The following is a 14,089-nucleotide window of genomic DNA, read 5'->3' as shown; positions in this document are numbered from 1 at the left end:
GCATGGTGGCGGGCACCTGTAGTCCCAGCTCCTTGGAAGGCTGAGGCAGGAGAATTGCTTGAACCTGGGAGGCAGAGGTTGCAGTGAGCCAAGACTGCAACACTGCACTCCAGCCTGGGTGACACAGACAGACCGTCTCAAAAATAAATAAATAAAATTAAATAATTATCAAATTTGTAAACATTTATATAAATATTTATAATGGAACTGTATACATTTTGGTGGGTCCATCATCTCTTTGGAGAATTAACCCAGAAAAATTTTGTTCAGTCCATGTTACTTGGATAGGGTTGACCCTCCCCTGTTCCCTGTATATGCACATGATCCACACTGATTGGTTCAAGGGTGTGTTTTTTTCTCTCCCTCTCACTCTCTTCTCTTTCTCTGAAATTATGAGTTATAAGGACATAGTAAAGTTAGAGCTGGCAGAAGCCACCATTAAAAATGTGTAGAGAAAACCTGCTAATTGAATGAGTTGGACTTTTTTTCTTAACTTGTACTTAAATGATTCAATCAATATCATATTGTTATAATTTGAACCAATTATCCCACCTTGATGTATTTATACAAAGGAAATCAGGAGGAAAAAAATGTAAACACAAAGGGATATTCATCACAGCAGGGTGTGGGGCTGGGACTAAATTTCCAATATGAGAGAAATGAATAAATTACTGTGTATGAAATATTATATTGACATAAAATTTACAATTATAACATATATGATATATTATATGACATATAAATTTATAAAGTTTAACAATGTGGACACTGTAAAATCCAATATTAAATGAAAGAAGCAGAATAGAAAGCATGAATACTGTTACTGCAAGTATACATTATTTTCTGTATATAGAGGAGAATTGAAAGAAACAAAAACATATAAAAGCTATTCATATTTAAGTTATTTGAGGGCTAGAATTCTTGTCTGTTTCATTTACTGCTATAGTTCTAAACCCTAGAACAATGCCTGGCACATAACAGATGCTTTATCAAAATATATTGAACGAATAAGTATATGTCGTGAGTAAGGAGATTGTAGGTTGTCTTGTATTATTTCCATTTCTATTATGATGATTTCTGTGGAAAAACGGGAGTATAAAAGAAAACATAAGGAAAGATTCTTCTGTGAGTAAAACACATTCTTGATGTGTTTACACATGGGCACTTCTGGGGTATCCCGAGGCAAGGGAAAGGGAGGACAAGGTGTGTTACGGGAAGTCAGAGACCCCGAACGGACAGACCAGCTGGAGCCACAGCAGAAGAACATAAATTTTGAAGATTTCATTTTAATATGGACATTTATCAGTTCCCAAATAATACTTTTATAATTTCTTATGCCTGTCTTTAATCTCTTAATCCTGTTATCTTCGTAAACTGAGGATGTACCTCACCTCAGGACCACTGTGATAATTGTGTTAACTGTAGAAACTGATTGTAAAACGTGTGTTTGAACAATATGAAATCAGTGCACCTTGAAAAAGAACAGAATAACAGGGATTTTTATGGAACAAGGGAAGACAACCATAAGGTCTGACAGCCTGCAGGGTCAGACAAAAAGAGCCACATTTTTCTTCTTGCAGAGAGCCTATAAACAGACGTGCAAGTAGGAAAGATATTGCTAAATTCTTTTCCTAGCAAGGAATATTAATATTAATACCCTGCGAAAGGAATGCGTTCCTGGGGGGAGGTCTGTAAACGGCCCCTCTGGGAATGTCTGTCTTGTGCAGTTGAGATAAGGACTGAGATATGCCCTGGTCTCCTGCAGAACCCTCAGGCTTACTAGGGCTGGAAAAACTCCGCCCTGGTACATTTGCAGTCAGACCAGTTCTCTGCTCTTGAACCCTGTTTTCTATTAAGATGTTTATCAAGACAATACGTGCCCTGCTGAACACAGACCCTTATCAGTGGTTCTGCTTTTGCCCTTTGCCCTGTGATCTTTGTTGAACCCTTATCAGTAGTAGTTCTGCTTTTGTCCTTTGTCTTGTTCCCTCAGGAGCATGAGATCTTTGTTAGACCCTTATTAGTGGTTCTGCTTTTTGCCCTTTGAAGCATGTGATCTCTGTACCTACTCTCTGTTCTTACACCCCCTCCCCTTTTGAAACCCTTAATAAAAACTTGCTGGTCTGAGACTCAGGAGGGCATCATGGTCCTACTGATATGTGATGTCACCCCCGGTGGCCCAGCTGTAAAATTCCTCTCTTTGTACTGTCACTCTTTATTTCTCAGCCAGCCGACACTTATGGAAAATAGAAAGAACCTACATTGAAATATTGGGGCCGGGTTCCCCCAATATTGGTGCAATCACTCTGGCTCACATTATCTTATTGAGTTCCCACAATATTCCATGGAGGTAGCTGTTATCATTATCTTATATATGAGGAAACCCAGGCTCAGAGAAGAAACTAGCTTAAAGGCACTCCTGAGTTTAGACACCAGTACCTCTGATGGGTTGTATGTCTCTATTTAAACAAGTCTTTGAACACAAAACAAAACTAGACTGAGGACATATCAGAATTGCAGATCATATAAAGGTTGATAAACTAAGATTTAAAATAGTGTGCAATCGTCTGGGCATGGTGGCTCACACCTGGCCAACATGGTGAAACCCCGTATCTACTATGGGCTTGGTGGGGGGCATCTATAATCCAAGCTACTCTGGAGGCTGAAGCAGGAAAATTGCTTGAACCCAAAAGGCGGAGGTTGCAGTGAGCCAAGACTGTGCCACTGCATTCCTGGGTGACAGAATGAGACGCCATCTCAAAAAAATTAAAACAAAATAAAATGAGCAAGAGGCAGAGGCCAGAGTGGGCACAACACCTACATCATTGATTCTTTTAGAATTCATCTAGGTGTATAGTATAAAATAAATTTAAAACATTAAAACACTATGTAAAAGCAGCACAATTCCTTGAGCAGTATTTTGTTAGACACACAAATTCTCCTTTAATACTTGAGATTATGCCTACCATAATTGATAGCAAATGCAGTGTCAAGACACTGAATTGTGTTGTCTCAATTTATGAAACTGGAATCATCCATGTATTTGATAAAATGTGATAAGTGATTGGATTTAAAGTGAGCAGATAAAAGTAATCAGCATTACAATTTCATGTGAGGATGGTCTTTTTATCCTTATATGTGTGGAAGTAAATGACAGTAATGGGATCTCTTTATTATTAATTTGTCTAGGTGTTGTCCTCTATCAGCTTCAGATCAAAGAAAGAGAAAAGTTAAATCTTCATGGAAGGATGCTCTGTGGAATGTTTTACTATCTCCAACAAATGGCAACTGTTGCCATACAAGAGCTATAGATCATCTGTTTATGAATTTGATTTGGCAGGGGGCTGGGGTAAGTGTGTGTGAGACAGGGACTGGGGATAGTAACCAGGCAACTATTTATATTCCCATAATTATTACCTAGATTTCCTTGTGCCCAAAGACTAACTCTAGAAATATTGATAGTGGCAACCTTCTTAAGTCAGTCTATGCAAAGAACTCTAGTGAGTTCCAGATCCTCTTGCAATATTAGAGATTCAGGGTAAAAAATGTTGGGCACTAAACTCTAATGGCCTCATACCTTTTTTTTTTTTTTTTTAATCAATGGGTATTTGCAAAGAGGGAGCAATAGTTGGAATTTAGAGCCTATTTGGTGATTTCCCATTAGGAGTAAGGGCAGAGTTCAACAGCTTTTTATTTTCATTCCTATAATCAACCTCAAAGATTCTGCCCTATTACTTTAAACTTTTCATATTAGCATGTCTTATACTTTAAAATAGTCTGGGAGTAAAATGACAAATAGGACAAAATTAACTTTTTTTTTCATGTCCTCTTCTCTCTTTGGCAAGATTCCCTCTCTAGCACCCTGTACTACACACCTCTACTCAACCCCCATTATCCAGTATGCTCTGTCCAGCATAGACATGCTTCTGCTGCTAAGAAGCTACATACGTGTATCTAATTATACCTTTGTCTCCTTTCTTTTCTTAAGGTAGTTCATCTAAACATAGTTTTCACCTGATTATTGTAAAGATTAAAGTATATAATATATAAATTATTTTGAATATTAAAGTACTATATGAACGTAATTTTTACTATAATACTCCACAGATTCAGGGCTCTCACCTCAGTGAATTTCTGTTAATGTCCCTTTAGGACCTACTAGATGACAGGCAATAAAAGGAAGAATTAATAGACAATGCAAACTGAGTCAAGCTGTATACAGAAGTCCATCTAGATGAAGACTGGGAGATAATCACTGGATTTAGCAAAATAAAGGTTGTTGGTGACCTTGAAAAAGCAGTTTTAAGAAGCTAGGAAGAGTGGAAGTCTAATTAAAGTTTTTTTTGTTTGTTTGTTTTAAAGAATGGGAATAAGAGAAATCAGATGCAATAAGTATAGCAACTCTTTTGAGGAGTTTTGCTACATAGCAAATGAGCTGGTAGAGACCTAGGCTCAACAGCAGGTTTGTGTGCAAGCTGATAAAGAGGATTCAGTAGAGAGAGAGAAAAAAAAAATGACAATACAGGAGAAAGATTGCTGGAGAGGGTTGTTGCAGTGCCTTTGGATTGGCAAAATCTGACAAGATGGGGCAAAGGAGGGGTTGGTGTTAGATGGCAGCACAAACATGTCATCCATCATAATAGAATAGGAGGCTGAAGTGATGCCAGTAGCTATTGAGTGTGATGGTGGGGGCTTGTCAAACTTTTCTTCTAAATGATATTATTTTCTTGGTGAAGTTGGAAGAATGGCATAAAAATGACAGTGAATTGGAGTTAAAATGAGATGGAAAAGAGAATGGAATATTCATTTGGTTCTGTGGAAGAGGAAATGGACTAGAACATAAAAGTATGACTTCTGGGCAACATCATGGGCCCAGTCGAGGTTAGCGGTTCTTAATTTAAACAGATAGGCTATAGGCACAAAGTACAAGATGATACGGATTTCTCTGGAGTTAAGGTTTTACTAAATATAAAAGTCAAGAAGAGACAATGGAGTGTTAATGTTAGGGAGTGGTAATAATGGTTCATTATGGAATTTAAAGGTAGGTGAGGACCTAAAAAGGCTTGGAAGTCAGTGAAAAGAATGTGGGATCAATGTATAATCAACATCAGGTTCAAGGACTATTGGAGTCAAGAAGCACAAAGAGAGAACTGCAAATACAAGCAATAGTGGCCAAATGTAGAGTGACTAAAATTGAGATTACTGAAGGATTGCATTTAATGACAATGTAAAGGTGTAAGGTATGGTAAAGTCTTTCTTCAGACACCTGCATGGCTTGCCTCCTCACTTCCTTTAGGGTTTTGCTCCTCATACCACTTCTAAGGGAGACCTCTCCTCATTAACCTGTTTACAGTTTCGACTTCTTTTTACCCTCACTGGCACTTGATATCCCTATTTCCTATTTTATATTCTCTCAACGAATTTTTTACCATCTCACATTCTGTATATATTGATGTATTTATATTGTTTATCGTTTGCCTTCCTCTACTAAAATTAAAAATCAAGAAGAACCAGGATTTGAATCTATTTTGATACCTAAAGCTTCTCTAGAGACTAGAACATTCATTGCCTGGCACGTAGTAGACTAGGCACTCAATATATTTTTGTTGAATGGCTTGTATAAAGCAATTGTCCACTTGACTATGACTATCCCAAAGAACTAACAACTTCTCTTAAGTTTATAGCTTCTTCTGCATAGTTGAATTTTCTGAATAGCTGAGGATAAATTATTAAAGTTCATATTAATTTTAGTTATTTTTGAATAGAAATACAAATAAGAGGAAAAATATGGAGCTCTCTTTCACTGTAACTTCAGTTAAATGGGACACTAACCATTTTTCAACTATTTTAGGTCAGTACTATAAAACAAACTATTAGACTTTCCTGAAATATGTATGAATTTTGGTCCCTTGCAAAGAAGCGTGGACTACAGTACTTTCAGTTGCACCTATTCCTTTTGTCTCCCCTTTTCTGTCAGGCAATCAACTATTGTGTTACAGTGTAATGTGTGCACATTCCTGAAACAGATCTTCTGCCACGAACATGTATTCCTACTCCATAATTTGCTGTTTTCATATATTTTGAAAGAATTTTACAGGATTTATGTAAAAGAAGAGAATATAGACATTAATTGAGGGCACTAGGGCTACAAATTTTTGTTATCTTTATTCCCTACATCTAGATTCCTTAACTGTGTGCTAGAGAGGGGAGATTGATAGATATTGAATTAAGAAGATGTGCAAAGTTACTGTAATTTAGGTCATGTGGTATTTTTATTGCTCAAATTTCCCTTTTCTCATGTAAATGGCTGCCTTCTCTATCTATTCATATGGCCAACCCTATGTTGATAGAGCTAAACACATAATGACATCATGAAAATGTGCAAGAAGAAAGGACACCAACTAAGGTCCTCTGGAAAAACCCTGTCCTTAAAATGTGCTCATCTACTAAATTCCCAAAGACTCACAGGACAAAATTCCATTTGAAGGCATGGTCTTGCTAAAGCAACAAATGACAAAACATTTTAAAAAGAAGAAAAAGCAGTGTATTTGAGTAGTTTTAAAGATAATGCAAAGGTCTATGACAAATCTTGAGTAATTCACCTGACCTAGATTTAAATAGCACAAATAATTCTTGCAGAAATAAATGTTTAGTTCTTAACAAACGTTCCTATAGCTTCAAGTATTACATTTAGAGTTTATGTTGTTTTTGGAACCTCAGTTCTACTCCGTAATTTTTTGGGGAAAAAAATAGCCAACTAAGAGTAAGAAAAGCAGAGTTCTTTTACCGATTTCTGACATAAATTATCAAGTCATATCCCTGACTGTTGTGCTTTGTGGGCCTCAGTTTCCTCACCTGTAAAATAATCCCCAAAGTCTCTAATAGTCTAAATTCTACAACACATTGCTGTTGGATTAAAGAACTGAGGAGGAATTCTGCTTCCACCAGTAGAGGGTAGCGTTACCCAGACAAGATCTCAACATGAGTCCAGGACAGATGGAGCAAAGTAAGCCGAATTTAGAATGGAGAATTGGTAGCTACCTACTTCTCCCAGTCTTGAGTCACCAAACCACAAATGCTTCTCCACAAAATAGCAATCTTAGGCAAGTGTAGAAACGCACTCCTCCTCAATAATTTGCCACTATTCCCAAAATGGTCACATTACTCATTTCTATTGGAATATGAACAGAAATTTAAACTCCTGCAATCTGTGTTGTTTTCTGAAATTTAAAGTTTGTTCTATGAATACATTCATTTATATAAAATACAGCAGCTTGTCTATACATATTTGAACATTTCAAAATTACAGTTGAAAGTAGCAGATTTTTCCTCCTGCAAAAATATTTAAGAAGTATTTATAAAATTTGATTATGTTTAATATCATGCTGAGAGAGAAAAACTTAATTGTACTTTTTAATTTACATGTAACCAGTCATTGGCTTGTAATAGGTAATTTTGAATTTCTAAGTATATAATGTATAGTCACAATAATGGATGAAAATATGAATCTCAATCAGCCTGCAAAATTTACAGAATGCCTCTCATTAAGGTGATTCCCACATGTGTCACGAAAGTTATCTAAGAAATGGATTTCTGTCCAGGTGCAGTGGCTCAGGTCTGTAATCCCAACACTTTGGGAGGCCGAGGTGGGCGGATCATGAGGTCAGGAGTTCGAGACCAGCCTGGCCAACACAGTAAAACCCTGTCTCTACTAAAAATACAACAATTAGTAGGGCATGGTGGCATGCGCCTGTAGTCCCAGCTACTCGGGAGGCTGAGGCAGGAGAATCACTTGAACCCAGGAGGCAGAGGTTGTGGTGATCCAAGATCGCACCACTGCACTCCAGTCTGGGCAACAGAATAAGACTCCGCCTCCAAAAAAAATTTAAAAACTAAAAAAAAAGAAAAGAAAAGAAATGGATTCCCAAATAGCAAGTTCTGTCTGGTAGGATAAAGCTGATGCATGTGAAATAGTAGCAGAATTAGATAGTTTAAGATGCTGTCTGTTCAATATTAAGTCAGTAGGAGACAAAAAAAAATATTCATCAAAAAACTGACAAAACAGATGAAGACAGGATGAATTATAGTCAATGGAGAATCCTTCAAAGAGGGTGTACCGTTTAACAACTACAAATTAAAAATTAGGCAACACACGTAAAAATATATTAAAAGCGCCAAGGTACTATGCCCACGTGAAGTATTATTATTATTACAGCCTTGGGGTTCATGGTTACCATGAGGCTCTGTCCTTGGTGACCCTTGGAAGGCACTTTGGTAGAATCTTTCCATTTCTGCTTCATCTTTGACCTTCATCAATGACAGAAGTCCTACTTCGTATTTTTTTCTGTTAATATAAATGTGGAAGCCTACAAGTTAACATAGAATATGTAATTACAGAAATATTAATACATAAATGATATCATTCCACCCGGATCCAGGAAAGCACCTTGCACTGCACTAGTCACAGCCTAGACAGCAGCAATCTGTCTTTCCATGCAATACACCTCTGATGCTATTTCTGGTTGTAAGACTGCTCCCTTTTAGGTGGAGTTAAAATGTTCTCAGATTAGAAGAAAACCTGGCTACTTGAGAGAAAATAAAATCATGCTTCCTCCCACCCCCCATCCCTTCTCTTTTGCCTGTGGCAACTATAAGTGCAATAAAATGCGAGAGTGGGGAAGAATTGCTATGGCAACAAAGTGTGCTCTAATAATGAAAATGGCATGTAACGAGCAGAAGCAGCTAGAACTTTAACGGAAAGAGAAAAGAAGTGCTCCTTGAAGAAGCAGGAAGAACTAATGTAAAAAGTTTAAAGTTTTCCCTTCTCCAGCCTACATATATTGGCCCATTTAGAAAAGTTAGATTTGTATCTTAACTTCCTCTAAGGAATATTCTAACAAGATAAGGTTTTATAATTTACTGGGGGAAACAGGAGGTTGGGGGTGGGGGCAGGGGTAGAAATTACCCAGTCATTCCTAAAAGTGGAAGGAGAAATCACTTCCTTTGATCTAGAAATATAGCACAATGTACAGTCACTTAGGGGATCCACAGAGGTATGTGTGTCCAGACTCTCTGGTTCTAGGCCCAGCTTCCCAGCTTCCTGATTTCTTTGACAACATAATTCTCTTCTCCACAAGAATTATTTATCAAAACAGCTTCCAAGTTGTAGAGGGGCCTGGAAACAATGCATACTCATCATAACTAGAATGAACATGCAAGTTGAGAACCTTAAGGAAAACAGGAGGGGTTGGTGAGAACCATACATTGGGTTGAAGTAAATTGAATCTATTCCACGTATTTGTTCAAAGAAATGTATAACTGGGGTATCATTCAGAACTGGCTAGGTTATGCTGCAAAATAAGCCAACTGCAACATTTTAGTGGTTTAAGCAAAAAAAGTTGATTTCTCATTCACACTGTCAATAACACATAGGTAGAATGCTCAGCTTCATATCGTCCTCATTCTAGGAGTTAGGCTGAATTTTGCCAGTATTGGGTCACGGATGAAGAAGAATATCTGAGGGTCTTGTGGGAGTAATTATTAATAAGTGCTGTTATCTGAAAGTGAGAATTGTCACTCATGTCAATTCTACCTATAACACATTGGCCAGAATGACCCTGTCTGATTTCAAGAAAAAGATAATGAATAATCTTCTCATGTGTTCAGAAAAAGAAAAAAAAGAGACAAACATGATAAATCTACTAAAGTATGACGGTACCCAGAATTTTTATGTAATAATGTAGGTTTAACAAAGATTTTACCTAAGATTCACATTTATGTTCTCTGGCAAAGTGGTACGCCACTGCATTATATGTAAAGCCATTTTATTCCCTCCAATAATGTGTATGGATAGAGACAGGAGAGAGGCTTAAGTATTCTAGATAGCACTAGTGAAGAAGCAGTCTGGTCATTTGAACTAACATTCAAAACTGAGGGATTGCAGACTCCACCTACTGGCAACAGCTGCAAATTTTTCCAGGGGTGTAGGTTGAGGCTTTGTCATCCGTCAAAAGTTGGGAAGATGGATATAAGGTTCAGGTTTCTCAGAATCTGAAAGCTGCCGCAACCTCCTGACAGCTGCTTGTACATATTTCCTCATTCAGATCTTTGTTAAAGGTGTTCCTCAACTTAAAACAAACAAACAAAAAAAACTAAAACCTGTTTTCCTACTTTCCTACTTTCCCCTTACTTTAGTTATTCAAGCTCAGTTCAGGCCCCATTGCTACTCATTCCATTCTTTGAACTACCATTGCTCTCATAATCAGAATGCATTTCTTTTTTTGAAAAAAATAGTGGTTCTCTACAATTCTATAGATTCCACTTTTTCTGCCTTCTCAGTGTAAACCCTGTGACAACAGTAACCATGCCTTTTCTCTTTTGCAGCTTCTCCTAGCCCTTAGCACAGGGCTGTTAACAAAGTTTACAGACAATACATATTTATTGATACACCAGTAATTGGAAAAGGAAGAATAATTTTTATTGAGAATCATCTGAACTAATGCAAATATACTTTGGGTAACTATGTTGTCACTAAAGCTTTATTTTAAAAGACAGCTCTCTGATCTTGAGTCTATTGACACTTCAATCCTTTCAAGCCCCTTCCAGTGAGTTGGGACAGGTAGTAAGAGAAAAAGAGTAGTTAATGATGAGAACAATATGGCCTAGGGAAGTAAGAATTGAATTGGAAACCTGGAGCTTGGATTCTATTCTTGGCTCTGCTACTCAGAAGCTATATAAAGATGGGCCTACACATCTTCATCTATGAAAAGGGGATGCTTGCAATTGTCTTGGCTACTTTATAGAATGTTGTGAGAATCAAATAAAATCATTTAAGAGAAATCTGAAACTTTAAAAATACTTTACAAATGTAATTTTAAAGTGGGTTCACTAAGAAGGACCTAACTTGTATCTAATGTCTTTTGTGCTACGGGAGGAATTTCAGCAAGGGTAGGAGGTATGTCATAAATCTCTGATAACACATGTTCTGAACTCTTTGAAAGCATTGTATCTAATCAGCACAAAGTCCTGTTGCTAATTGCAGGGGGTTTCTCCCTGGGCATTCAGTTCAGTTTGCGAAGTGTTATATTTATAACTTTCTGAAGCCTCAGTCCCTCTCAGAATCCCAGGAAATAAGAGTGTGATCTGATTGTGACTGAAGATTGCAGGTTGATATTGTCAGGCTGGTGGTGATTTCCAACAAAAGCAAAACAGCAGGTATCACTGAGAGAAGGGTAGTAAAGCTTTCCACAGCTCTAATAGGGCCTGCCTCCCCTCCTTCCTTCCCTTTCTCCCTACCTCCCATTGGAAGAGAAAAAGATCATGGCTGCAGTCAGAATAAGCCTGCTTACCTACAAAAGTGGGCACAGGCGTAGGTGGAAAGACAGGCTTATAGGGGCTTTAGCAGTAGTGAAAGAATTACCAACAGCAGGAGAAACTCAGATTTTGAGGCATGTGGATGAGAAATAATGATAATCCTTCATGAACTGCAGGGATTCTGTACTGGAGAATCTGAATATGAGAGCTCAGCAGCCTACCCTACAAGGAGCTATTAATGGTGAGGAATATGGCAGACAACACGGGTGTGCAGGCAGGGCACCTGGGCTTGAGTTTCAGTGCCAAGTTATTACTGTCCTTAGCTTCTCTGAGCATTAGTTTTCTCACCTAAAAATAGCAAAATAGGAGCAATAACAACAGCTACTTCAAATCTTTGGTGCAATAAATGAGAATATTTATGGAAGGGCCTTTCCTTTAATAAGAGTAATTGGTACATAGCTTATAATTATGAAAAGACATTATATCAATATTCTGCAATGATCCAGGCAATGAGGATTATGAATGATTGTGATATAGATGTAAAGAAACAGACCTGGGAGCAAAACAACTTACATCAAGCATCGTGGACGTAACACAACCTGAGAGCTCGACAATGGGGAAAGCAGATTTAGAGTCCTCTGATTTTCTTAACGGAAATTCTGAGATTATAGTTGTGAGGATATGCAGTATGTGAGAATTGTGGTCTTGCAAAGATGTTAACATCCTAATGCCCAGAACCTGTGAATATATTACTTTACATGGCAAAGGGGAAGTAAGGCTGCAGATGGAGTTAAGGTTGATCATCAGCTAACGTTAAAATAAGAAGATCATCCTTCCTAGATTATCAAGTGGGCCCAATATTATCACAAGGGTGTTTGAAAGTCCAAAGAAGGCCAGGTGTGGTGGCTCACGCCTGTAATCCCAGCACTTTGGGAGGCTGAGGAAGGCAGATCACCTGAAGTTGGGAGTTTGAGACCAGCCTGGCCAACATGGTGAAACCCTGTCTCTACTAAAAATACAAAAATGAGCTGTGTGTGGTGGCACACAGCTTTAATCCCAGCTACTCAGGAGGCTGAGACAGAATCGCTTGAACCTGGGAGGTGGAGATTGCAGTGAGCCGAGATCACAGCATTGCACTCCAGCCAAGGTTACAAGAGTGAAACTCCGCCTCATAAAGAAAATAAATAAAAGTGCAAGAGAGAGTCAGAGAAAGAAATGAAATGACAGAAGCAGAGTCAGAGTGATACAATGTGAAAAATCAACCAGACATTGCTGGATTTGAAGATACAGAAGAGGGATCATGAGCCAAGGGATGAAGGCAGACTCAGGGAGCTGGAAAGGGTGAGGATGTGGATTTTCAAATTTTCTCCCAGAGTCTCCAGACTAGGAGAAATGCAGCTCAGTCTACACCTTGATTTTAGCTCAGTGGGACCCCATGTTGGACCTCTAATGTACAGAACTATACAATAATAAATTTGTATTGTTTTAAACCATTAAGTATGTTATAATCATACAGCAGCAATAGAAAACTCATGCCATATTCGAAGTAAGGTATTAAATGCTAAGTAAGGTCTAAGTGTTAATTTTAAGAGGTTTGCACATGAGAAGTGTGAGTGGGTAAGCAAAACGAAGACTGTAATGAAAATTAGTACACAAAATTATTTCTTAATATTTGCTCCACAACTTAAAGAAATGAAATTAGAGATAACCACCTACGTTCAACCTCTTCACTTCACTGAGGACATTCAATGAATACTAAAGCCCACAGATTCAGTTGTCTTTTTGTGAAATAAAGTACGTGGCTTATACAACATGTAGAGGAGTTGTTGTCAGAGTGGGTAGAAGGTTTGCTTTGGGCAAAGGGATAGTCTTTTTTTTTTTCCTTTTTTTAAAAATTAACGATGAACTACCTCAGCTCATTTTCTCATCCTACAGTCTACTGGGTATATTTAATTCAGTCTGAACTTGAGGAAAATATCATGAGTAAGGTAAATCTCCTAGACAGCTGTTTTATAAAGGAAATTTTATATTTTCATGGTGTAGTTACCAATATTCTTTTCAAATGAGATTTTTGGAAATGATTTTTCTGCAAACTTGGAATGAAAATATCTGGACCAGACTTTGAATTCAGAAGGCCAGTTTTCACCTCAGGTGTTAAGCATTTGAATCAGGACCCGTCTGTGGAGCAGCTGTGTAATATCAAATGCTTTTGGAGAACACTCTTGAATATTTGCATTTGCAGACCAGTTCTGCAAAAGGGGTATTCTTCACTCGTTCTATCACAACTTTTCCTGAAGAAAATGCCATTGTTTTATAGGAGCAGAATTTAAAGCGTAAAACCTTTTGTATCCATTACATTGTCATTGATCCCCACAAGCCTCCGGATGTTTATCTGTGTGCTCTATCAAGACAGGAAGACATGGGTAAAATTAAAATTGGCGATAAATAATGTACCCACATTTAAATATTTTCTATTTCTGGAATTATTGCTAAGATGTAATATTAATGGAGAAACATTACCAAGACACACAAGGAGCATGTGTGTACATATGTAGGTAGTGGGTATGTTTGTAGGGTCAGTAGTGCGACACCTATAAGAGATAAGAGCATTCTGTCCACAAATTCTAATTGAACACTCACAGGACTTCATAAATTTTTACAAATGCAACTCAACTATTAAACACAAAGTAAAAACAGGAGCATCACTCTTGCTCACACCAGCTATATGCCTAATTTGCAGCTTTGCAGTCTTTTCAGGTTCCCAATGGACACTATT

General features: G+C 37.7%; 1 long non-coding RNA gene across 4 annotated transcripts in view; it reads right to left on the bottom strand.

Moving 5' to 3' along the window:
• Window positions 1-14,089, bottom strand: part of LOC129531819 (uncharacterized) — a 210,501-nt gene that overhangs the window by 33,106 nt on the left and 163,306 nt on the right. The gene's annotated exons all lie outside the window — the stretch shown is intronic.

This window comes from Gorilla gorilla, chromosome 12, assembly GCF_029281585.2.
Source record: "Gorilla gorilla gorilla isolate KB3781 chromosome 12, NHGRI_mGorGor1-v2.1_pri, whole genome shotgun sequence".
NCBI lineage: Eukaryota > Metazoa > Chordata > Mammalia > Primates > Hominidae > Gorilla > Gorilla gorilla.
This window is presented reverse-complemented; position numbering and strand designations above follow the sequence as displayed.